Source organism: Malaclemys terrapin, chromosome 1 (genome assembly GCF_027887155.1).
Source record: "Malaclemys terrapin pileata isolate rMalTer1 chromosome 1, rMalTer1.hap1, whole genome shotgun sequence".
Classification (NCBI taxonomy): Eukaryota; Metazoa; Chordata; order Testudines; family Emydidae; genus Malaclemys; species Malaclemys terrapin.
The window spans coordinates 237427346-237451773 of NC_071505.1; the positions used below are offsets into that span (position 1 = coordinate 237427346).

Consider the following 24428-nt stretch of genomic DNA (forward strand, 5'->3'; position numbering starts at 1 on the left):
CAATTCAAGAAGCGGCTTGTTAACAATATAAAGCACTGAAAGTTGTATGTTTCTCTTAGCCACCCTTCCCTGTACCACCTTAGTCTGGTGGACTAATGAGAAAAGGTAGTTACATTCAGAATAATGACTGACCTCTGTTGACAAAAAACGTGTCTAATTTGCTCTCTGATATGGATATATTATGCAAACACACACCTCTCAGACACTCCAACAAAACTGAATGGACTTGTAAGGAAAAAGAGAAGTGAAGAATTTGCAGCAAATTTATTTATTTCTTGGAGTCTGAAGTTGAATCTCTTTTTACCCAGTGTGGTCCAGTGGAGTGGGCACCAGAGTTAGGAAACTTGAGTTCTGTTAATGGACCTGCCACTGGCCAGAAGCGAGTCCTTTCAGCTTTCTGTGCCTCGATTTTCTCATTTGTAAAATGGGATAACGATACTTTCCTTGAAAGTTTTTGAGATCTAAAAGGCAATATATAATAGCTAAGTATTTTTTTATTCCACCAATACTGTTTAAAAAGAACATTATTATCCTGCTTGTAGAAACTGAAGTGTTTACTTCTGTATAATCAATAAGTGCAGGAAGGACAGTAATGATTGTTGTAACAATTGATCTTCATTGCTAACAGTTCATTCATGTATTGTACTTTGTTTCCAAAGCAATCTCTGACTGCATCTGTGTTTGGCTCAATCTGTTATACTGGGCTATCAGCTACAAACTCCAACACTCACATTATTGCTGGATCAAATGGATCTTTTGGTTTGAATTCCTCATTGTCACCAATGACTAATCTCAAATCTACCCCCTCATCATTTTCATAAACATGCAAACACAGATTCAAATTCAGCTAATGGTTGCTGGCAAATTTACTCCATAAATCCCACCATTTGGAATGAGAGCTTTCTTTGGAGGTCCTTCAGAAACGTTCCCCCTTTTTTCTACCACCCTACTGAGAATAACCTTCCTTGTGAAATACCTTATACTCACCTGATGTATCAAGAGCCAGAGTGAAGCTGTAAACCCAGCACCAAGACTGGAAGTACAGACTCTGTCTCCAGGGGGTGAGATATACACAGGGACACAAGATGCATACACAGCCAAAACCAGAAACACACACACTATCAGTCTTTGTATGAAATAAACCCATTTCAAAAGCTGATGAGTGAATCCCGTTTAACAACCTTTTTTACTATTATGTTTTTTCACTCTTATCTCTGTGTCTTTCTGTTCCGATCTTCAAAGCCTAATTAAAGTTAGGCGAGAGCCCTACATTCTCTCATGTTATCTGCTGGAAAAGGAACGCTTTTAGCAAAGAGCAAAAGTGCTACGGTGACCTCTGGTGATGAAAACCAAGAAATGCACTCACATAATGGTTTGGTTTCAACCACAGAGAAAATGCTGACACATTCAAGTTCTCCAAATGGGTCTAAATAGGAACAACAGTAACCTTTGTGAGGAATGAATGACTTTCAGGCTGTATTTCAAAAGGAATCCTTCACACTGTCTTCTGCACCACCTGCAGGCTGGATTTTTTATTTCCTATCGTCTCACCCTCCCCAATCTGGAATTTTTTAAAAATGATCAAGAATAGGTGTTGCGAGAGAGGGGAGAAGAGTTATATAAGTGAATGTAGCACACTAGGAAAGATTTTTTTCCAAAGTGTTCTGCTACATTGCAATAGGTTATGCTAAACTAAGTAACATCCTATTAAGTTAGGTGATTCTGCTTTGGTAGATGGCGTGATGTGGCAGCCTCTCACACCATACTCTCAATGTTTTGAAAAGAAGAAACTTTTCACTAGGTTGTCTGCCTATTACAGAGTCATGCATCTAGGTACTATTGTGCCTCCATGACCAAGAATCCAGGCAATTTCTTTTATCTGCTGAAAAGTCCAATTCAGCAGCGAGGGACTTAGGCTCAGATCCTCAAAGGTAGTTAGGCACCTAACTAATCAGTGGGAATAAGGTATCTAAATACTTTTGAGGAACTGGGCCTTAATGCCTAATTATACGCATGGGAGTAGTCCCACTCACTGAAACCAAGGCATTTAGGGACTGATCTTGCACCATTTAAGTTAATTGTAGTTTTACCATTGATTTCAGTAGGAACAGGAGCAAGGCCTATGTTTCTTACTGAATCAGGGCCTTAGGCCCTGATCTTACAAAGACTTATGCATGTGGTTACGTTTACATATGCGTAAGTATTTGCAGGGTCAGGGTTTTAGATTATAGTCCAGCACAATGAGGCCTCAATTGTCCATGAGGTCCCTGGGCACTACTACAGTACAAATAAATACTAATACTAATAAATAATAATGTGACAATGTTATGACAAGCCTGACCATGACAAGTAACTGAGATTTTCTTTATATGGAAATTTAAATTTGTTAATGCTGCCACCAAACCTCTAGTTTCTTTCATCTAAGTATTTGGAACAAGGGCTTTTTCCTCTGGATTCTTGTCTATATTAAATGCTATTATTGAGGGTGGGTTACTATTAATATAAAACATTATGGTTATCATCCTTCATGTCTATGAATAACTAGTAAAAAGGTTAAGGAGTGGTGAAAAGGAAAAGTTATTCCTATTTCTAGTAACCAAAGTTATAGATACAACTGAAGTGTCCTTTTACTATACATTAAAATAAGAAAAATAACTTATTAATTAAATTCACAAAGATGTCATTAACTGTATGTTAAAGGTAAACATTTAAGAGCCTTGTTTCCTTGAGTCTTACTAGGCAGTCAAAAAAAATAATCAGGATATGCAAAAAGTTATATAGTTGCTATATCAAATTTAACTTGACTGAGTTATCATCCAGCATATTTTATGGTACTATGTACAAATAACAAGAAAATCAAGAAGAAAGTATATTGTCTAGCTACCTCCCTCCCTCTCGGGTTTATCCTGCTGCCTCATCACCATAGTATCTGAGTGCTCTCCCTTTAAAATCAATTGCAGTGGCTAAGTCCTTAGTGGACTTCATGGAGTCTAGGTAAAACTCTGGGAGTTTCTTTTTAGTTAGTTTGGTTTGTCACAGGTGGCTTTTGGGGGAGGGGGAGGAGGGGGGAGGCATCTGTGTGAAACTCACACAGGCAGGGTGATCAGATCACAGCAGCCACATTTCTCACCATGTTCTTCAGGAAATGGTAAACCTACTCAGTTCTTGTTCTGAAGATGCCACGTAATGTTAATGGGTGGAGGGAACACCCCATTCCCCAATGCTGCAGCTATTTTATACAGCATATGACACATTAATATTGTGGGAGGACATTTAATTTGAATTGATTACCATTTTTTGTAATTGCACATCTGTAATATTGTATATGAGATTTTGCATTCATTTTCCTTGCTTGTTTTTTAAAAATAAGGAAAAGAAAAGACTAAAAGCCTCCCCAGGATGCTCTGGAGTTCACTTGTGACTCTGCCTGTGTGTGTTCAGATTCTTTCTATATGAAATCTGTCCAAACATGTCCAGAGTTAGAACCCAACCTCTCGGCTTGAGACCAGTTTTTAACTGAACCCTGACAGTTATGCTTGTTTTTAAAATACACCCTTGGAACTTACGTTCGTGGGGCTACATTCATTCTTGCTCGTGCAATTTGCACATCTTTTTTCATTCCTGATCTGCTTCATCTCAGGAGGGATTCAGCTGTGGAAGGGAAGGTGGTAACACTTACTCATGGATTCTGCCAGGGGATGGAAGTTTTGCTGGAGGCTGTAGAAGATACCCCATATGGCAGCTGCCTAGACAATGTGCAGAATTGGTATATCCCCTCTTAAACCGTGCTGGCTTGCTGGGCACGCATCAATGGTGGGGAGGTTTGGGGCACCTTGCACTTCTGCAAACCTACTCCTAGTGGAGGCTAAAACTCAAACACCATCAAAACCTCATATGACGGTGGTGGGTCAGGGTGTTGTGGGGGAGGACTGATACAATCCTTGTGCTCATTGTTGGAGTAATAGCTGAAAGAAGGAGATTAGAAATTGAATGCATGAAACCTTTTTCCATTCAGTTCATAGTGTCTGCATGAATTTTCATGGCTGTCATATTCCAGCAGGCCACATCTTTTCTTTTCCGAGATGTGATTAAATAAGCCAGTTCAGTTTGCTTTACCCCAGGAAATGCTTAAAATAGCATATGCATGCGAATGGACACAGGGTGCTAAAATTAAATTAACCCAGGGGATCTCAAACTGGGGGTCGGGACCCCTCAGGGGGTCATGAGGTTATTACTGGGGGTCACGAGCTGTCAGCCTCTACCTCAAACCACGCTTTGCCTCCAGCATTTATAATAATGTTAAATATATAAAAAAGTGTTTTTAATTTATAAGGGGGGATTGCACTCAGAGGTTTGCTATGTGAAAGGGGTCACCAGTACAAAAGTTTGAGAACCACTGAATTAACCCCTCTGGAGCCTCAGGGAATGCAGGGGAGGGAGGTCTCCCTTGGTAGGGTTGGGAAGGAGGTAGGTGATGTAGGATATTGCTCTTCTCATGTGATCCCTCCCCCATGGCTCTCTTGGCTCTATCACTGTTAATCTAAAGTGGCTAATTTTAAATGAAGCTACCCTCCCCTGACATGAATCTCCCTATGGCACTGAAATTAAATGTAGATTATAATTTGGCATTTGAGAAGTGAAAGGGATGGTAGCCCTAAGGGAAAAGATAACAGCTTGGCTCTTTGTGTTAAATAGCTGTCTGCAAGCCTCAAACTGCTGAATGAGCTTTAGGGTAGGGAAGGCTGTGCCTCCCCAAACAGCCTGGCCCTGCCCCCTATCTAACCCCCCACCCACTTCCTGCCCCCCGACTGCCCCCCTCAGAATCCCCGACCCATCCTGCTCCTTGTCCCCTCACCGCCCCCCCCGAGACCTCCCCCAACCACCACCTCGGTACCCCACCCCCCACCAAACCCCCTGCTCCCTGTCCCCTGACTGCCCCGACCCCTATCCTCCTCCCCGCCCCCCGCCAAGTCCTGACAGACCCCCAGAACACCCACGATCCAGTCCCTGAGCAGCGCTGTCCAGGGCCACTCCTGGGTTACCCCCGCCTCTCCCCTCTCTCAGATCCTCAGCGCGCCGCGTCCAGGAGCTGCCCTGGCCCCTGGACAGAGCTGCAGCAGTGTGGCTCTAGCGGGAACAGAGCTCGCAGCCCCACCCCCTTACCACGTGGCTCTGACTCAGCGGGAGGAGCTCAGGCCCCACCGGAACCACACTGCTGCAGCACTGTCCAGGGCTGCTCCTGACACAGCGCGCTGAGGCGCCGGGGGAGCCTCAGACATTCTCGTGGGGCCGCGGGCCCCTGTGGACCCCTCTGGGCAGCCCTGCTTGGAGGGAAAGATTAGGAGCTCTGTTTTGTGCATGTTGAGCTTAAGCTGAAGGCTGGATATCCACAAGAAAATGTCAGAAAGGCTAAAATTTTAGTTTGGACAGTGGGAGAGAGGTTAGAAGCAGAAAGGTACATCTATGTCTTCAGCATAGAGAAGACAGTTGGGTTCTGTGATATGCGATCATCCAGAGACAGGATACAAACGGAGAAGAGGATCAATGGTATCAAAAAGTGCTAACAGAGCACATCAATATGGAGAGTCTAGCCCCTAAGACCTTTTTTATACTTCAGTTCTGCGTGTAAGATATCTACAGCAGCTATGTTCTTGCATACCTAAGTTTGATTTTCTTATGTATGAAAGATATAATGACCAGGGCCCCATGTACTCTGCATCACAAGAGGACCAGATTCCACTGTAGCACTCCTTAAATTCTGTAAATTCTTTGTTAATGACAGAGAACCACAATGGTTTCATCTTGACCAGAGTTTCAAAAGAGCTCCCATTGATGAAACAGGAGCAGACCTCTTTTGGAAATCTGGTCCTCAGACTATCCCTTAATTCAGTTCAGGATGTAGTAGATTTTAATATATTTCATCCAAAGAGTCATGGGGGTGCATGTAACAGGAGTATATCATTTTCATTATAAACCAAAACAATCGGTCCTGCTAAATTCTCATTGTGGCTCTGTGTTTCTAGAGAAATTCCCACTGAAATAACATAGGGCCATTTCGTGTTATCTGTTTTAAAGCCATTGAAACACTTGTTTGATGGCCTGACCTGGCCCATAATTTACATGATTTAAAAAAAACGGTAAAATGAGGCCAGTTAACAAAATATTCCCAAATGCTGCCCATGTTCTAAAGCAGACCATTAATATGGTTTTTGAAAATGAGCAGGGATTTTTACTGACTTCAAAATGTCTTCATTTAAACTTTCTCAAGTGTTCTTATTTCATACTTACAGTGGTTTAACTTTTTGTATGCTGACTTGCATAGCTGTCTTAAACTAACGGTTAAAAAAGGGTTCTTGTGGCCCTGTGGGTCCCAGGATATCAGAGAGACAAAGTGGGGGAGGTAATATCTTTGTTTGTTTACCTGCAGAGTCTGCAGGTTCGGCCGATGGCAGCTCCCACTGGCTGTGGTTTGCTGTTCCAGACCAATGGGGGCTGCGGGAAGCGATGTGGGTGTAGCTCGAAAGCTTGTCTCTTTCATCCAACGGAAGTTGGTCCAATAAAAAATATGATCTCACCCTCTTTGTTACAGTTAAAAAATGGATAGTCTGTCTTCTTGGTTGTGTGTGGGTATTTTCTCCAGTAGGACAAATAATGCTAATATTTTTAGTTGCAAAACACACTGTAATTAAGAACTTTTAAATCAAAAAGGGCAGGCAGTATGAGTAATAGCCTGGTCCAGTTAAAAGGACTAAAAAGATATGGTGCTAAATTGCCTAGTTTATTTACTTTCTTATGAGACTCTTTCTCAATCTTAATTGCAAGTGAAACTCATTGTAGGTTTGGTTTCACAGGTATAAAATTTCAAGAATCAATATTAGTTCTTGTTTATTATAGTCCATCCATTCTCCTTGAGCAATTTAGATTCCCATTACCTGTCCTTTCTATCAAAAGACAGAAAGAAAAAAAGAGACAGTCTGAAAAAAATAAATAAGTTGAGGCCTTGATTTTCAGCAGTGACCTCTTTTTTTATGAGTGTCATTTTGTGCAATAACTGTGCCCATATTTTTGTGCCCACAGTGAATTGTACGCATAAACAGTAACTTGAGATCTAAGGGGCTGTATGCAGCTACAAATCAAATAGCTAGACACCTAGTTAATATTTTTCTACCAACAATATATTAGTTAGTATGTTGAATATGACACTACCTCACAATATTTGAAATGAATCTGCTGTATCACTATCACTACTTCAGCTACTAATTCTAGGGCACTAGCAGCCCTTGAGCTGAACACCTACTATTTGATCTTGGCTTTACAATATTATCAGCAATGATAAGAAACAATGAATAACAATAGGTATTCCTCATTGCTGAAGTAAATGGGCTCTTATTTTTTTTTTAAGTCCTCTTGCAATAAAAACAACTACCCTTTAGCCAGTTCAGTTTGCTTTACCCCAGGAAAAATTTCCAACCTCAAAAGGCTTTTGTTGGGTGGGTAATCGGGGTGGGGATGGAGGGAACACAACCACCTGTGAATGAAAGAGGAGATTGAAAAGTTTCTGCTTGCTGAAAACAGACTTACTCATTTCCCCTTAGACCCACCCATTTATACAGTGTGAGTAATACATGAGTAACAATAACAGGACTTTGCATAGCACCTTTCAGACAAAGAGCGGTTAATTGAGAGTCCCTGAACCCATGTAAGATAAGCAAATATTAATATTACTATCCTCATTTGAAAGCTGAAGAAATCCATCTTTCCACCCCTTAGGCATTCAGGTGACTGAAACTTCCTCAGTCAGGTGACTGAAACTTCCTCAGATGAACAAAACAATGGACTTAAACTGTTCCTCTTATTCTTAGCACAAAAAGTGGAAGAACTTGAATGGAAAGGATGTTGTTTGTAAACTACCTGGAGTCAGTGAAAAACACCTGCTGTTTAAGAATGTTTAATCTCCTACAGTCCAAGTTAAAAGAAGATATTCGGACAAAAACAATGTGCCAGGGGCTATTTGGGTTATGCCTTTACATCAGAAGGGGATGTTAACCTATGTACTCACCTGAAGCGGTAATACAAATAATAAATAAAAATAACACAGCATGGCAGGATGGCCCTTACAGTGTGGGTACCACTGGCTGGCCTTTATTATTTACTTGTGAGGTCAGGTGTCATCTGGCAACTTTAGTTTGTCACTAAGTTTGGCCTGGGCCTACACTTGAAACTTAGGTCGACAGCTACATCACTCAGGGGTGTGACAAATCCACACAGCTGAATGACATAACTATGCCAACCTAATTTCTGGTGTAGATGCAGCTGGGCCTATGTCTGCCTAGCTACCATTGGTCCTACACCAATGGAAAAAACCCTTCTGTCAGAATAGGCTGTATCTACACTATGGGGTTATGCTGGCATAGCTACAGTTGCATATAGGTATAATAGACATGGCCTTTGAATGCAATAATTCCCACAGATATGTTGTTGCAAACTAAAACATTGGTCCCCTGGTATGTGTTACAATATGTGTGTAAACACCAACTTCCTGTGATATAATTTCAATTCAAGAAGCGGCTTGTTAACAATATAAAGCACTGAAAGTTGTATGTTTCTCTTAGCCACCCTTCCCTGTACCACCTTAGTCTGGTGGACTAATGAGAAAAGGTAGTTACATTCAGAATAATGACTGACCTCTGTTGACAAAAAACGTGTCTAATTTGCTCTCTGATATGGATATATTATGCAAACACACACCTCTCAGACACTCCAACAAAACTGAATGGACTTGTAAGGAAAAAGAGAAGTGAAGAATTTGCAGCAAATTTATTTATTTCTTGGAGTCTGAAGTTGAATCTCTTTTTACCCAGTGTGGTCCAGTGGAGTGGGCACCAGAGTTAGGAAACTTGAGTTCTGTTAATGGACCTGCCACTGGCCAGAAGCGAGTCCTTTCAGCTTTCTGTGCCTCGATTTTCTCATTTGTAAAATGGGATAACGATACTTTCCTTGAAAGTTTTTGAGATCTAAAAGGCAATATATAATAGCTAAGTATTTTTTTATTCCACCAATACTGTTTAAAAAGAACATTATTATCCTGCTTGTAGAAACTGAAGTGTTTACTTCTGTATAATCAATAAGTGCAGGAAGGACAGTAATGATTGTTGTAACAATTGATCTTCATTGCTAACAGTTCATTCATGTATTGTACTTTGTTTCCAAAGCAATCTCTGACTGCATCTGTGTTTGGCTCAATCTGTTATACTGGGCTATCAGCTACAAACTCCAACACTCACATTATTGCTGGATCAAATGGATCTTTTGGTTTGAATTCCTCATTGTCACCAATGACTAATCTCAAATCTACCCCCTCATCATTTTCATAAACATGCAAACACAGATTCAAATTCAGCTAATGGTTGCTGGCAAATTTACTCCATAAATCCCACCATTTGGAATGAGAGCTTTCTTTGGAGGTCCTTCAGAAACGTTCCCCCTTTTTTCTACCACCCTACTGAGAATAACCTTCCTTGTGAAATACCTTATACTCACCTGATGTATCAAGAGCCAGAGTGAAGCTGTAAACCCAGCACCAAGACTGGAAGTACAGACTCTGTCTCCAGGGGGTGAGATATACACAGGGACACAAGATGCATACACAGCCAAAACCAGAAACACACACACTATCAGTCTTTGTATGAAATAAACCCATTTCAAAAGCTGATGAGTGAATCCCGTTTAACAACCTTTTTTACTATTATGTTTTTTCACTCTTATCTCTGTGTCTTTCTGTTCCGATCTTCAAAGCCTAATTAAAGTTAGGCGAGAGCCCTACATTCTCTCATGTTATCTGCTGGAAAAGGAACGCTTTTAGCAAAGAGCAAAAGTGCTACGGTGACCTCTGGTGATGAAAACCAAGAAATGCACTCACATAATGGTTTGGTTTCAACCACAGAGAAAATGCTGACACATTCAAGTTCTCCAAATGGGTCTAAATAGGAACAACAGTAACCTTTGTGAGGAATGAATGACTTTCAGGCTGTATTTCAAAAGGAATCCTTCACACTGTCTTCTGCACCACCTGCAGGCTGGATTTTTTATTTCCTATCGTCTCACCCTCCCCAATCTGGAATTTTTTAAAAATGATCAAGAATAGGTGTTGCGAGAGAGGGGAGAAGAGTTATATAAGTGAATGTAGCACACTAGGAAAGATTTTTTTCCAAAGTGTTCTGCTACATTGCAATAGGTTATGCTAAACTAAGTAACATCCTATTAAGTTAGGTGATTCTGCTTTGGTAGATGGCGTGATGTGGCAGCCTCTCACACCATACTCTCAATGTTTTGAAAAGAAGAAACTTTTCACTAGGTTGTCTGCCTATTACAGAGTCATGCATCTAGGTACTATTGTGCCTCCATGACCAAGAATCCAGGCAATTTCTTTTATCTGCTGAAAAGTCCAATTCAGCAGCGAGGGACTTAGGCTCAGATCCTCAAAGGTAGTTAGGCACCTAACTAATCAGTGGGAATAAGGTATCTAAATACTTTTGAGGAACTGGGCCTTAATGCCTAATTATACGCATGGGAGTAGTCCCACTCACTGAAACCAAGGCATTTAGGGACTGATCTTGCACCATTTAAGTTAATTGTAGTTTTACCATTGATTTCAGTAGGAACAGGAGCAAGGCCTATGTTTCTTACTGAATCAGGGCCTTAGGCCCTGATCTTACAAAGACTTATGCATGTGGTTACGTTTACATATGCGTAAGTATTTGCAGGGTCAGGGTTTTAGATTATAGTCCAGCACAATGAGGCCTCAATTGTCCATGAGGTCCCTGGGCACTACTACAGTACAAATAAATACTAATACTAATAAATAATAATGTGACAATGTTATGACAAGCCTGACCATGACAAGTAACTGAGATTTTCTTTATATGGAAATTTAAATTTGTTAATGCTGCCACCAAACCTCTAGTTTCTTTCATCTAAGTATTTGGAACAAGGGCTTTTTCCTCTGGATTCTTGTCTATATTAAATGCTATTATTGAGGGTGGGTTACTATTAATATAAAACATTATGGTTATCATCCTTCATGTCTATGAATAACTAGTAAAAAGGTTAAGGAGTGGTGAAAAGGAAAAGTTATTCCTATTTCTAGTAACCAAAGTTATAGATACAACTGAAGTGTCCTTTTACTATACATTAAAATAAGAAAAATAACTTATTAATTAAATTCACAAAGATGTCATTAACTGTATGTTAAAGGTAAACATTTAAGAGCCTTGTTTCCTTGAGTCTTACTAGGCAGTCAAAAAAAATAATCAGGATATGCAAAAAGTTATATAGTTGCTATATCAAATTTAACTTGACTGAGTTATCATCCAGCATATTTTATGGTACTATGTACAAATAACAAGAAAATCAAGAAGAAAGTATATTGTCTAGCTACCTCCCTCCCTCTCGGGTTTATCCTGCTGCCTCATCACCATAGTATCTGAGTGCTCTCCCTTTAAAATCAATTGCAGTGGCTAAGTCCTTAGTGGACTTCATGGAGTCTAGGTAAAACTCTGGGAGTTTCTTTTTAGTTAGTTTGGTTTGTCACAGGTGGCTTTTGGGGGAGGGGGAGGAGGGGGGAGGCATCTGTGTGAAACTCACACAGGCAGGGTGATCAGATCACAGCAGCCACATTTCTCACCATGTTCTTCAGGAAATGGTAAACCTACTCAGTTCTTGTTCTGAAGATGCCACGTAATGTTAATGGGTGGAGGGAACACCCCATTCCCCAATGCTGCAGCTATTTTATACAGCATATGACACATTAATATTGTGGGAGGACATTTAATTTGAATTGATTACCATTTTTTGTAATTGCACATCTGTAATATTGTATATGAGATTTTGCATTCATTTTCCTTGCTTGTTTTTTAAAAATAAGGAAAAGAAAAGACTAAAAGCCTCCCCAGGATGCTCTGGAGTTCACTTGTGACTCTGCCTGTGTGTGTTCAGATTCTTTCTATATGAAATCTGTCCAAACATGTCCAGAGTTAGAACCCAACCTCTCGGCTTGAGACCAGTTTTTAACTGAACCCTGACAGTTATGCTTGTTTTTAAAATACACCCTTGGAACTTACGTTCGTGGGGCTACATTCATTCTTGCTCGTGCAATTTGCACATCTTTTTTCATTCCTGATCTGCTTCATCTCAGGAGGGATTCAGCTGTGGAAGGGAAGGTGGTAACACTTACTCATGGATTCTGCCAGGGGATGGAAGTTTTGCTGGAGGCTGTAGAAGATACCCCATATGGCAGCTGCCTAGACAATGTGCAGAATTGGTATATCCCCTCTTAAACCGTGCTGGCTTGCTGGGCACGCATCAATGGTGGGGAGGTTTGGGGCACCTTGCACTTCTGCAAACCTACTCCTAGTGGAGGCTAAAACTCAAACACCATCAAAACCTCATATGACGGTGGTGGGTCAGGGTGTTGTGGGGGAGGACTGATACAATCCTTGTGCTCATTGTTGGAGTAATAGCTGAAAGAAGGAGATTAGAAATTGAATGCATGAAACCTTTTTCCATTCAGTTCATAGTGTCTGCATGAATTTTCATGGCTGTCATATTCCAGCAGGCCACATCTTTTCTTTTCCGAGATGTGATCGTCACCAGAGCTCTGCCCAGGAGTTATCATTAAGATCCTTCCCTAATGTAACAAAATGATATACAATAAAAACTTGCTATGTTAGTCTTTTGCTTCTAAACTTGAAGCAGTTTGTAGCATCGAAAGGCTTACCTATTACAGCGGAAAGCACAGTTCAGAATAATTCTTTTTTTACCTCTCTTTGGTTTTCATAGATGGTTAGCTACATTTGTTCAATTCAAATTCTTAAAGCTACTGCACTGGTTTTTCACAGATATAACACAACTGATACCAGTACAGTCATTCCTGATTTACACTATAATAACCGAGATCACAATGAAGCTGATTATCTGACAAAACCTGGAACTTAGCCCCTGGAAGAGATAGCTATGTCCATTAAAGGGTAGAACCTGCCTCAAGGTACAAACTATCTGGAAAAAGTTGGCCTTGGGTAGAAATTAGGATCAGTGTTATCACTTTAACCTTCCAGACTACCTGAAAAATGAGTAATGGATTCATTTATCTATGTATACAGCAAACGTCTATAAATTCTTCCCTTCTGGAAGGCAACCATGTAGAATGGTAGGAACTGCCCATTATTGAACAGCCTATAGCTCATCTGTGAGGGTTGGTGGCAAGAGAAGGTGTGTGGGCATAGGAACCGACTCCGTAGGTGCTTTGGGGCTCAAGCAGCCACCGAAAAAAATAGAGGGTGCTCAGCACCTGCAGGGCTAGATTAATCTTTTGTGGACCCCGACACTTGGACTGTGGCCCCACCCCCCCTCCATCCATGCTCTGCCCTAAGGCCCTGCCTTAACTCAGCCTCTTCCCCCTCAAGGCTCCACCCGGCATTTGCATGGGGGGGAGGGAGCGGAGAGGAGCACGCACCGACTGGCCAAAACAAAAGTCAGCGCCTGTGTGCCTGGGTGCTAATTCTTCCTCCTATCTTCTCTTCTTCCACCTCCCCCCTGAAACCTCCTCCATACCACGACAGCTCTGCCCAGCACACCTCCATGCCCCCAGCAAAACACACACAAACCTTTGTAGATGGGAACAAGACACTTCCCCTCCTCCAACCCTTGTCCGAGATTCAGCATTCATTCACGTGTTTATGCAGTGCATTCTTTCCTCAGGAGGTACGAGATGCAATGTTGTTAGGGCTGGGTTTGCAACAATAATGAAAATTGCAGTTAAGGAGCATACCTGCCCCACCTTTTTTCCATTATATGTGCTGTAAAAGACAGTTGTGTAGGAAAGTAACTGGGGCACATCTAGGTATGAGGAAATATATATAATCCTCCAACTGCTGTAATAGTATACTGGACTGGCTTCCCCTGAATAGAGTGAGGCTGTTTTATTTGACAAAGGACAAATTTCCACGTCACCTAACTTCTTTTGACACTAAATAGAAACATCAATTGAGGTTGAGATTTTCCCAGCACTGCAGGGGATTTAGACAGACAACTTTCCTGAACTCTAGGACAACCTGGAATCTTGAGATCCACAAACAAGCAATGAATGTATTTGCTCTCCAAAATAATATTTTAAACTAGACTATCACAGCGACAAGTTTGTTCATGGTGTGTACTTGTGTTACTGTCTAATATTACCATGTCTAGGATGATGGAAGACACTCAGACTGCATTCATGTGTTTTCCTAGGTGGATGGGAAGCATTATCACACCTTGTTCTACATATTTTGTTCAATTAACTTCCCTGCTGCTTGTTTCTCCAATTATGGGCCAGATTTATACAGAAGTTTCAGTCCAGCCTGGCTTTTCTGTGGAAAACATTTACACCTGCAAAAAGTGTATCTGTGGTCCCTGCACTTAGCTGTGGGATCAAAGCCACCAACCATCTATAATATGTCTTTTAATGCTTGATTGGAGGATTAAATTAGGAATTTTGCCATCTAAATTGTAGGATTTGGGTCCATACTAAATTGTATGTTCCAAAATGCAAATGCACATTTTCTGGGTACTAATTGCATATGCATGCACTCACACACAAAAGAGATGGCAGCCTTTAACAACTTGACTGTATGTAAGAATACTAACTAGGAGTAATTACAAATCAGGATACACAAAATATAACAATTTGTGAAATTCATGGTTAGAAGACCATACAAAAGAATTATATATCCTGTACATACAAACTGCATTGAAATAACTAAAACTAATATGCCAGTAGCATCAAACCCAATCCACTGAGACTAAAACAGGTGGAGAGGGTAAGATATGAGAGTGAACAACAACCTCCAAAAAGGTTCCAATGAGGCTGGTGTGACAGATCATTAGTGACCTCTCCTGAAAAGATTTGCCAAATCTTCTAGGCAATCTAACCTATATTCAGTCTTGGGTGTCCAGAGTTGGATCCAAAGCCCATTGAGGTCAATGGGAATCTTTCCATTGACTTCAAAGACCTTTGGATCAAGTCCACATATTGCTAAACATTATTACCCATCATATCATTTTCCTTGTGATGTCACTATCTCCAGTTTGGCAATAATCAATCTTTACCTCTTTTGCACAACTTTCCTTTTATCTGTGCACTGTAGATGTGCCTACAGTTGGAGTGTGCCTGGAAGCCTTTGCCCCTCTCTTCTATGTACATTTAACATTTTGTCCTACAGACAGAATTTGCCACGTCCTCATACTAAGCATTTGCTCTATTTATTGTCTTTCTCTTCACTCTTTGGAGAAGTCTATTTAACAATTAACAACTTTTACCATGACTTTGTTTGAAATAGCTCTGGCAGGTAGACTTAGGAGGTGGGTTTCAATCCAGCTCCCACTGAGATCAATGGCAAAACTCTTATTGCTGTTCTCTGGGAGCAGATTCAGGCCCTAATCTGCAATGGATGGCTGTAACAAACCATCCACCTCAAAATTATTATTTATATATTTGTTTTTGTAGCTGCTGGGTGTCTCATTGTGTTAGACACTGAACAAACACATAGGACGAGAGAGCTTCTGTCCTGAAGAGCTTACAGTCTAAATAGGCAAGACTGACCAAAAATGGGAGAAATTAAGTATTATCCCCATTTTACAGATGGGAAAGTGAGGTACAGAGAAACTAAATTACTTACCCAAGATCACACAGAAATAGAGGGGTAGAGTTGGAAAGAGAATCCAGATCTCCTGAGTCCCAGGACAGTGCTATGAATACAAGAGCAACTCCCCTATCTTGACTCCCATTCAGGAAAACACGTAAGAATGTGCTTGAACTTAAGCATCTTCTAGTTAATCCCGTGCTTAGGAATCTTCCTGAAAAGGGATGTGTTTATAAATATGGTCAGTATATTTTTCTTAAAATCTGCTTGCTGTATATAGAATTATATGTAATGGACTTATTATACTATCGAGAAATGCAATAGTAAGATATAACCATGGGTTATATATATATTGGGTTGAATTCTATTGGCTTTTGTTGGGTTTGCTGTTTTTATTGTAATTTGGGCTGGTGCTCCTAATGCTTTGAATAGGCATTCTTTTTATTTTTGTGTATAAATAAAATATAAATGACAAATAATTATTTGTATATAATTTTTAGGAAATGTGATTTTTGTTGGAGTAAATTCAGAGCTATAGTTATAAATTGAGGGAGAAAATAATTGCCACAGGATTTATTTCTTTATATGTGTATTAGTATTTGACAGGAGAATGGCTTCTATCCATCCAGAAAAAACATACAGACCCATTAGCCTTGCAAAATCAGAATGGCATAGTTAATAGAGATTTGTAAGCCTTTGAAAAGGGCGCACTGGCACTATTCTTGGCACACTCCAATGGGCTTTAAAGAACAGTAAGAAAAGGATAATGTCAATGCATAGCAGCAGGGACCTGATCCAACTCTCCCACTGATATCAGTGGGTGCTGGATCAGGCCCAAGAACAATAACTGGCTAAATCCTGAGGTTTCCTGACAGATGAGAATGGGTTTGTATCTATATGTGATTTTGGAACAATACTAAATGGGAATAATTTCTAGTGAAAACAGAATGTATGCAAGATTGAGTAAACATAAGGGTCAAACTCCCACCAAAGCATATGGAAAATCTATGATATACCTATAATCATCTGTCAGTTCCACCAGTGGCCTGAGATGAACAGTTAAGAGACTCCACAATAGCATAATAACCCTCAGGAATAAAAACACACAGTGACGTAAGAGTCATACGTAGCAGGTACTTAAATCTGAACACATGGACTAGAAATTCAATAAATCGAAAGCAAGATAAGGACTTAAAAATCCAGCTGAAATAATAATTAAAAGGTGAAGCTGCATATTTCAACACCTTAATAGAAAGCTGCATTCACACTCAAAATGGATACTTGCCATTCAGTTTTCTTGTTTTTGTATAAAACACATGCTCACCTTATAACCCCTGAGAGCATGTACACTTTTAGCACACAGTCAGTTAACTATTTGATAGCTATGAAAGGCAGCAATTCACAAGCAACCTCTTAATACACCAGTATCATCTTAAACCAAAACTCCTTCCTAATGACGGGCCTGATTTGCTGCCATTTAAATCAGTGGGAATTTTCCAGTTGACTTCAATTGGAATCATGTAAAGAACCACTAATGTAGAGGATTAACTAGGGATTGCTTAGTTTTTAAAATATTAGTGCTACAGATTTATCATTAGGTTAATGATGTCACAGTTGTTTAATTCTGATTGACTGTGAATGTGTATTTACTTGGCAGCTGGGCTATGGTTTGATCTGCATACAGTACATCAGAGAAAGGAAATGGAATTTCATGTTGCCTCAGCTGAGAATCTTGATGGATAACGTAGATAGATTAATGAAATTACTGTTTTTGTGCACTTCATTAATTATACTACGTATACTGAGTTGTGAGGCTTTGCCTTACTTAAACATTGCTATTTTAAGTACCATCTACTTACTTGTAAGCTTTAGCTACAGTATTATTCTAGAGGACTTTGATGGTTCAATTGTTTGATTATAATATACCAGGAAAAGGAATTGCCAGCACAGTAACAAGAATATTTTATCTCACTTTTCTTCTTTAAAGGAAAGTGAAAGGGTAGTTTTGAAGATAAAATAATTTGGCTTGTATTGATATGAAACGTTAACTATTTACTGTTCATGCTTTGCAAGGAACCCTTGCAACTTATTTAAAAATAAATTTAAAATACACTCAAACATAATGTATATAATAAGTAACCACAGAACTGATGCAGAGGAAAAACTCAAGAATGTAATGCAAAAACCCACTGTAATGCAATGATTTTTGTTAGCAATTTTGCTCACAAAAATATAATCCTGTGTTATTTAAAAGTAAACAGAAAGATTAATTTTCATCATAAAAATGAACTGCATCATTTGCCACAGCATGCTTTGCTGTATATCCTTCATGCTCAGAAGCACTTTTTACAACATATAAATAGGAAGGGCCCAACTCTACCCTCATTTATATTGGGGCAGATAAACTCATGCTACTGAAGGTAGAATCAGGCCTTAGACTTGGTTTTACATGTAAAGTTTTGATTAAAATTGGCATTTTTTTGCATCTTATATCTTATTAAGGCTAGATCCGAATTTAGACTATGCACCTGCGCAAGGGAGAAAAACGAGTAACTCCCTGCCCCTTTACATGCCCTATCCTGATCTTGGGTCCAGACACTTAGGAGAAAGCAAGGTTACTACCTGCTCACTTCCTCCCTAAAGCTGATAGATGGGGAGTAGTTGGGAAAGGGCACGGAATTAGTAGGGAGGGGGGGTGGGAATGCATAGAGAGTTAGCTCCACCCTCTCTCTTGTGGGTCAGAATAGCTGAGCCAGCATAGGGCTGGCTGGGAATAGGCTGATAGGAGAGCTGATTAAATAATAAAAAAGCACTCAAACATTTTTGTGAAGATTGCTTGAAAATTTTCATAAAATAAAGTTCATCAAATTTTTGAAATGGTTTGTCCGCTCTATTAACCGGTTGAAAAAACAGCAATGTATTTTTCAGGTTTTGTTTTTTTTTTAATCCAAAGAGAAAAATTGGTCACATTTTTAATAAAGAACAAATTTTCAACCAGCTCTTGCTACTAGTTATCATCCCACCAATGCAGAGGGGGGTGCAGGTAGGGAATTGTGCATTAGAGGGGTGTAACTGACACTGCCTCCTAAGGCTAATGCTAAGGTGAGGCAGTTCCACACTACCCCTTGCCTAATAGCAGAATCTAGCCCCTTATCTTTTAAACACTGCCATGGTTGAAAGAAGGAGCAGAAAACATTCTTGTCACAGGAATCTCCTGCAAAAGTAATGAATATGTCCAAAGATTAACTGGAAGATAAACAGTTAATGTTATTAAAATTTTATTAAAATGCACGTTATTAAAATGAGCATTTCTGCTTTTTCTGTAGTGATTGGTCTCATACTGATGAAAAGTGACTGTATTTTTGAGACTAAGATTGGGGACTCCATATCAGAGATCAATAGACCAATAACAATCCTGCTGCAACCTAGCACAAGACATCAAAGAAGAATGTTGCTGTTTAAACATTAAACATTTTGTTTAAATATTAAACAGGGAGGCTCCTTGATTGCTAAAACACCATTAAGCAGAATGGAGGCCAGTCTGTAGTCTCTGATTTTGGGTCCATACAGCATGTTACCAACAATGTCATTTCCCAATGGTACAGTGATGTAAATGAGTAGCAAGTACTTAAGGAATGCTGACTGGGAAAAACAACAACAAACCTCCCACCTTTGTCAGTGTTGCTACAAGCAGAATGCGTGCACTTTTCATTCAAGAAATGTAAAGTATGGACTTAGTTGTTGTACCTCCTGCCACAAAAGTGATCTTGTGACATTTGAAACATTCCTTGAATAATTACTACTGGGTGAATGCTGCAAAACAGTTTTTGTTAATACACCTGCACATTTTTACATGAATTTGCCTAACTTTATAAATAAATTAATGGAGATATCCCATCTCCTAGAGCTGGAAGGAACCTTAAAAGGTCATTGACTCCAGCCCCCTGCCTTCACTAGCAGGACCAAGTACTGATTTTTGCCCCAGACCCTTAAGTGGCCCCCTCAAGGATTGAGCTCACAACACTGGGTTTAGCAGGCCAATGCTCAAACCACTGAGCTATCCCTCCCCTCCTTTACTGTACTTCTCCTTTGTGTTCCTCTTCTGGGTGAAATTCACCCCTGGCGCTCTGGAACCCTACAAGGCTCTCTGTGTCATTTAAAAAGAGCGGTGAAATGAAGTGGTGTCCCAGGGCTGTCTACACATGACAGGACAAATGGCCTCTGTACCAGCCTGGCACAGGATGATGTGAAACGTTGTGACGGGGGCAGGTCATTGGTGTTGGATCAGTGTTTACCCAGATACAGTTACCCCAGTATCCCATTCAACTGTTGCTCAGGAGATGGGACTGCCCATAATTTGGAATCGCAATCACAATCATAGGGATGACTGCTCAGCAGCGCCAGGCACAAACCTGAGACAAAAATGTACTTATTGGGTTATTGTAGCTCCTGTCATCTCACACTTCAACTGATCAATTATGCATTCTTTGAACAGGCAATGGGACTACTCACATGCACAAATATTTGCAGGATCAAGGCCTTAGATGTATCAATCTAATAAAGGAAATTTAGCTATAGATTATAGAAACTACATGTGAGCAACACTATCCAAAGTAACGTATCAAGGTGAACTATAATAAAAAAAACAAAAGGTAAACAAATCTAAACCCTTCCCTCTCCACAATGCATATTCACATTGTTTAGTGTTCAAATTCTATGGAATAAGTTATTTTTGCCTCTTCTCAAAACCTACATCAGCTATCAATGTCAATTATCCCTTACCTCACTAGACATCTCAGTTACGCATACCATGAGCATGTTTTCCCAGAATTTCAATTACTTCCTCTTGGCTGCTGAAGTGAAATAAGAACCAGACAAGATTGTCCTCTTTACCTGCGGTGACCTGAATGCTTTTGTATTTTGTTCCACTATAGAAATTATTTTTATTATATTTTATCTTAATAGCGTGTTATTATTGGAAACAAAACTTTGATTTTAAGAGTCTTGTGATTGTTTAAAAAAGCAGTGTGACACAAAGGTTGTGCTGTAACTGTAAATTTATTGCTATATATTATCTTTATAGCAGTCAGCTTTAGCAATTACTGTAGTTCTTGTTGCAAAACAGTTTCAATCATATAACACTCTGCTTTCAAGTGCTGATAACTTTCAGAATTATCCACCTACTTGGCTGAAATATTCCAGGTGTAGTCTGTTCAGATGCAATTTTCTTTTGGATATTTTGAGCAAAATCCTTTAATCTCTTTTTAAGTTATGGATGAAAGAGGGACAAAACTTATACTTTTACTCTTAATAAGGAATATATGCTTTACTATCTTTTGGAGTGAAGGATATCAACTGTATGAAATTAAAAATCACCTTTGTATACAGCTGGTCAGAAAACTTTCATGAGAAAAAAATTTCAATAGTAAATGGAAAAGAAACCAGAATTTAATGAAAAATGTTTTCCATTCTTTTATTAGTTTTATAGATGGTTGGAAAATTGCTGTCAAAATGTTGATGGAAAAGGGGGACAAATATTCATAAAAAAGTTCATGAAATTGTTTTCCAGTTAGCTGCAGCTTGTTGCTTTTTTTAAACAGGATTATAAATCCTAGCCATATAAATATCAGAGACAATGCAATAATCATTAGAACAGTGAACTTTGGTTTAGAGAAACATTATACAGTAATATAAACATTTTATCTCCCTATTTAATGGGGTGCTCCATGTTACAGCTGCAGTTTCGATCACATTATCAATGGGCATCTATTAAGGTTTTAACAGGGCCTATAAAAATTCCATCTTCTTTGAGGCCTGGTCTACACTACGACTTTAATTCGGATTTATCAGCTTTAATTCGAATTAACCCTGTAACCGTCCACACAACGACGCCATTTAATTCGATGTAAAGGGCCCTTTAAATCGATTTCTGTACTCCACCCCAACGAGCGGAGTAGCGCCAAAATCGATTTTAGCAATTCGAATTAGGGTTAGTGTGGCCGCAATTCGATGGTATTGGCCTCCGGGAGCTATCCCACAGTGCATCATTGTGACCGCTCTGGACAGCAATCCGAACTCGGATGCACTGGCCAGGTAGACAGGAAAAGCCCCGCGAACATTTGAACTTCATTTCCTGTTTGCCCAGCGTGGAGAGCACAGGTGACCACAGATACCTCATCAGCACAGGTAACCATGCAGGCTGATAATCGAAAAAGAGAACCAGCATGGACCGTGAGGGAGGTACTGGATCTGATTGCTGTATGGGGAGAGGATTCAGTGCTTGCAGAACTTCGTTCTAAAAGACGAAATGCAAAAACTTTTGAAAAAATTTCCAAGGGCATGATGGAGAGAGGCCACAATAGGGACTCTGAGCAGTGCCGCGTGAAGGTCAAGGAGCTCAGACAAGCCTATCAAAAAACAAAGGAGGCAAACGGTCGCTCCGGGTCAGAGCCGCGGACATGCCGCTACTACGCCGAGCTGCATGCAATTCTAGGGGGGGCTGCCACCACTACCCCACCTTTGTTCGTGGATTCTGGGTCGGGGATAGTCTCGACGCCTGAGGATTCTGCCGATGGGGTAGAGGAGGAGGAGGAGGAGGATGAGCTTGCAGAGAGCACACAGCACTCCATTCTCCCCAACAGCCAGGATCTTTTTCTCACCCTGACTGAAGTACCCTCCCAAGCCTCCCAAGCCAGTACCCAAGACTCTGACCCCATGGAAGGGACCTCAGGTGAGTTTACCTTTTAAAATATAAAACTTGTTTTAAAAGCAAACGGTTTTTAATGATTACTTTGCCTGACTTTGCATTCGCGGTCAGTTCAGCTACTGGAAAAGTCTGTAGCTACTGGAAAAGTCTGTTAACGTGTCTGGGGATGGAGCGGAAATCCTCCAGGGACATCTCCATGAAGCTCTCCTGGAGGTACTCCGAAAGCCTTGCCAGAAGGTTTCTGGGCAGTGCATCCTTATTCCCTCCTCCATGGTAGGACACTTGACCACGCCATGCTTGCAGCAAGTAATCTGGTATCATTGCCTGACAAAGCCTAGCAGCGTATGGTCCCGGTGTTTGCTGGCATTCAAGCAACATCCGTTCTTTATCTTGTTGTGTAATCCTCAGGAGAGTGATATCACTCCTGGTAACCTGGTTGAAATACGGGAACTTAATTAAGGGGACAGAGGTGGCCGTTCCTACTGGGCTGTTTGCCTGTGGCGGAAAATAAATCCTTCCCTGCAGTTAGCCAAGCGCAGATGGGAAATTGGCCCTGAAGTTTTCCGCGTTTGGCTAGCAGGGTTCTTCCCTGTTACCAGCCACGCGGTGGGGGGAGGGTACCGTGATCATCCCAGAGAATTCATGGCGAGGGGGGGGGTCGGCGGCGGGGGGGGGGTAGTTTGGTGCCTGCAGGGATCTTCCCTGATACCAGCCATGCGGTGGGGGGAGGGGTACCGTGATCATCCCAGAGAATTCATGGCGGGGGGGGGGTTAGTTTGTTTTCTGGTGCTGCTGAATGTTAACAGAAAAACCGCAGCACTCTACTTGCCTGAAGGGGCCCAGACAAGCCCCCCCACACTGCCCCCCCCCAACTGGCTGAGATTGGCCAGGCTTCTGCAGCACTCTACAGGCTATGCTTGGTATGTGGGAAAGGAGGGTGCAGAAGCTGTAAAACAATGGCTTACCATGGCCGCATGCAAGCCGAATTCTGTTGCCCAGACCTGTGATCTCTAGCAGCAAAGCCACAAGCACTCAGCATTAAGAGGCAAAATGCGACCTTGCACAGAAATCACATGTGCTATGTAATGTGAACAGTGTTGGTCACCGTGAAAGAGTATAAGCATTGTTCTGCAAAATGTAGCTTTTAAAACAATTCTCTCTTTTTTCCCCTCCCTACAGCAGCTGCAAATTCCTCAAGCCTCCCTCCTCCATCCCGAAGGTTATCACAGATAAGGCGTCGTAAGAAGAAGACGCGGGAGGACATGTTTTCTGAAATTATGCAATCCAGCAGGAGTGACAGAGCTCATCTGAATGAGTGGAAGGAAACAGTTTCAAAGTATAGGAAAGAAGTCAGTGAACGTGAGGAGAGGAGGGACCAACGTGAGGAGAGGAGGGACCAACGTGAGGAGAGGAGAGACGATCGAGATGAGAGATGGCGGCAGGAAGACCAGAGGATGAAGGATGCAACGCTGGGGCTGCTCCGGCGTCTGGTGGAGGTTCAGGAACGGCTGCTGGAAAACAGACTGCCGCTTCAGCCCCTGTTCCACCCTCCCCCCTCCCCATGTTCCGTATCCTCCTCACCCAGACGTGTAAGAACGCGGGGGGGGAGGCTCCGTACACCTTCCCATTCCACCCCAGTAGACAGCCCAAGCAAAAGGCTGTCATTTTTTTAACCTTTTCTTTGTGGCTTTTTCCTTCCCAGCAATCCTCCTCCCAAATACCACCCGGGTTCCCTCCCTCTTTTTCTAATCTATTAATAAAGAATAAATGATTTTTAAATGATAGTGACTTTATTTGGTTTGAAAGAAAGCTGGGGGAAGGGGCAGGGTGGGTTCCTTACAGAAAATCAGTCAGTAAAGGGGGAGGGTTTTCATGAAGGAGAAACAAACAGATATTTCACACGGTAGCCTGGCCAGCCATGAAACTGGTTTTCAAAGCTTCTCTGATGCACAGCGCTTCATGGTGTGATCTTCTAATCGCCCTGGTGTCTGGCTGCGCGTAATCAGCAGCCAGGCGATTTGCCTCAGCCTCCCACCCCGCCATAAAGG

At 41.0% G+C, this 24428-nt stretch overlaps 2 long non-coding RNA genes across 2 annotated transcripts; both read right to left on the reverse strand.

The window, feature by feature from the left end:
- Window positions 1–255: 255 nt before the first annotated feature.
- Window positions 256–4089, reverse strand: LOC128826751 (uncharacterized). Its single transcript, XR_008442884.1, has 3 exons — window positions 4002–4089; window positions 3567–3651; window positions 256–461 (listed from the first exon to the last, which is right to left on the reverse strand). It is a non-coding gene; the product is annotated as an uncharacterized LOC128826751 (long non-coding RNA).
- A 4768-nt stretch (window positions 4090–8857) lies between these two features.
- On the reverse strand, window positions 8858–13813 carry LOC128826748 (uncharacterized). The gene is made up of 4 exons (XR_008442883.1): window positions 13662–13813; window positions 12555–12685; window positions 12120–12204; window positions 8858–9014 (listed from the first exon to the last, which is right to left on the reverse strand). It is a non-coding gene; the product is annotated as an uncharacterized LOC128826748 (long non-coding RNA).
- Between the last annotated feature and the right edge of the window lie 10615 nt (window positions 13814–24428).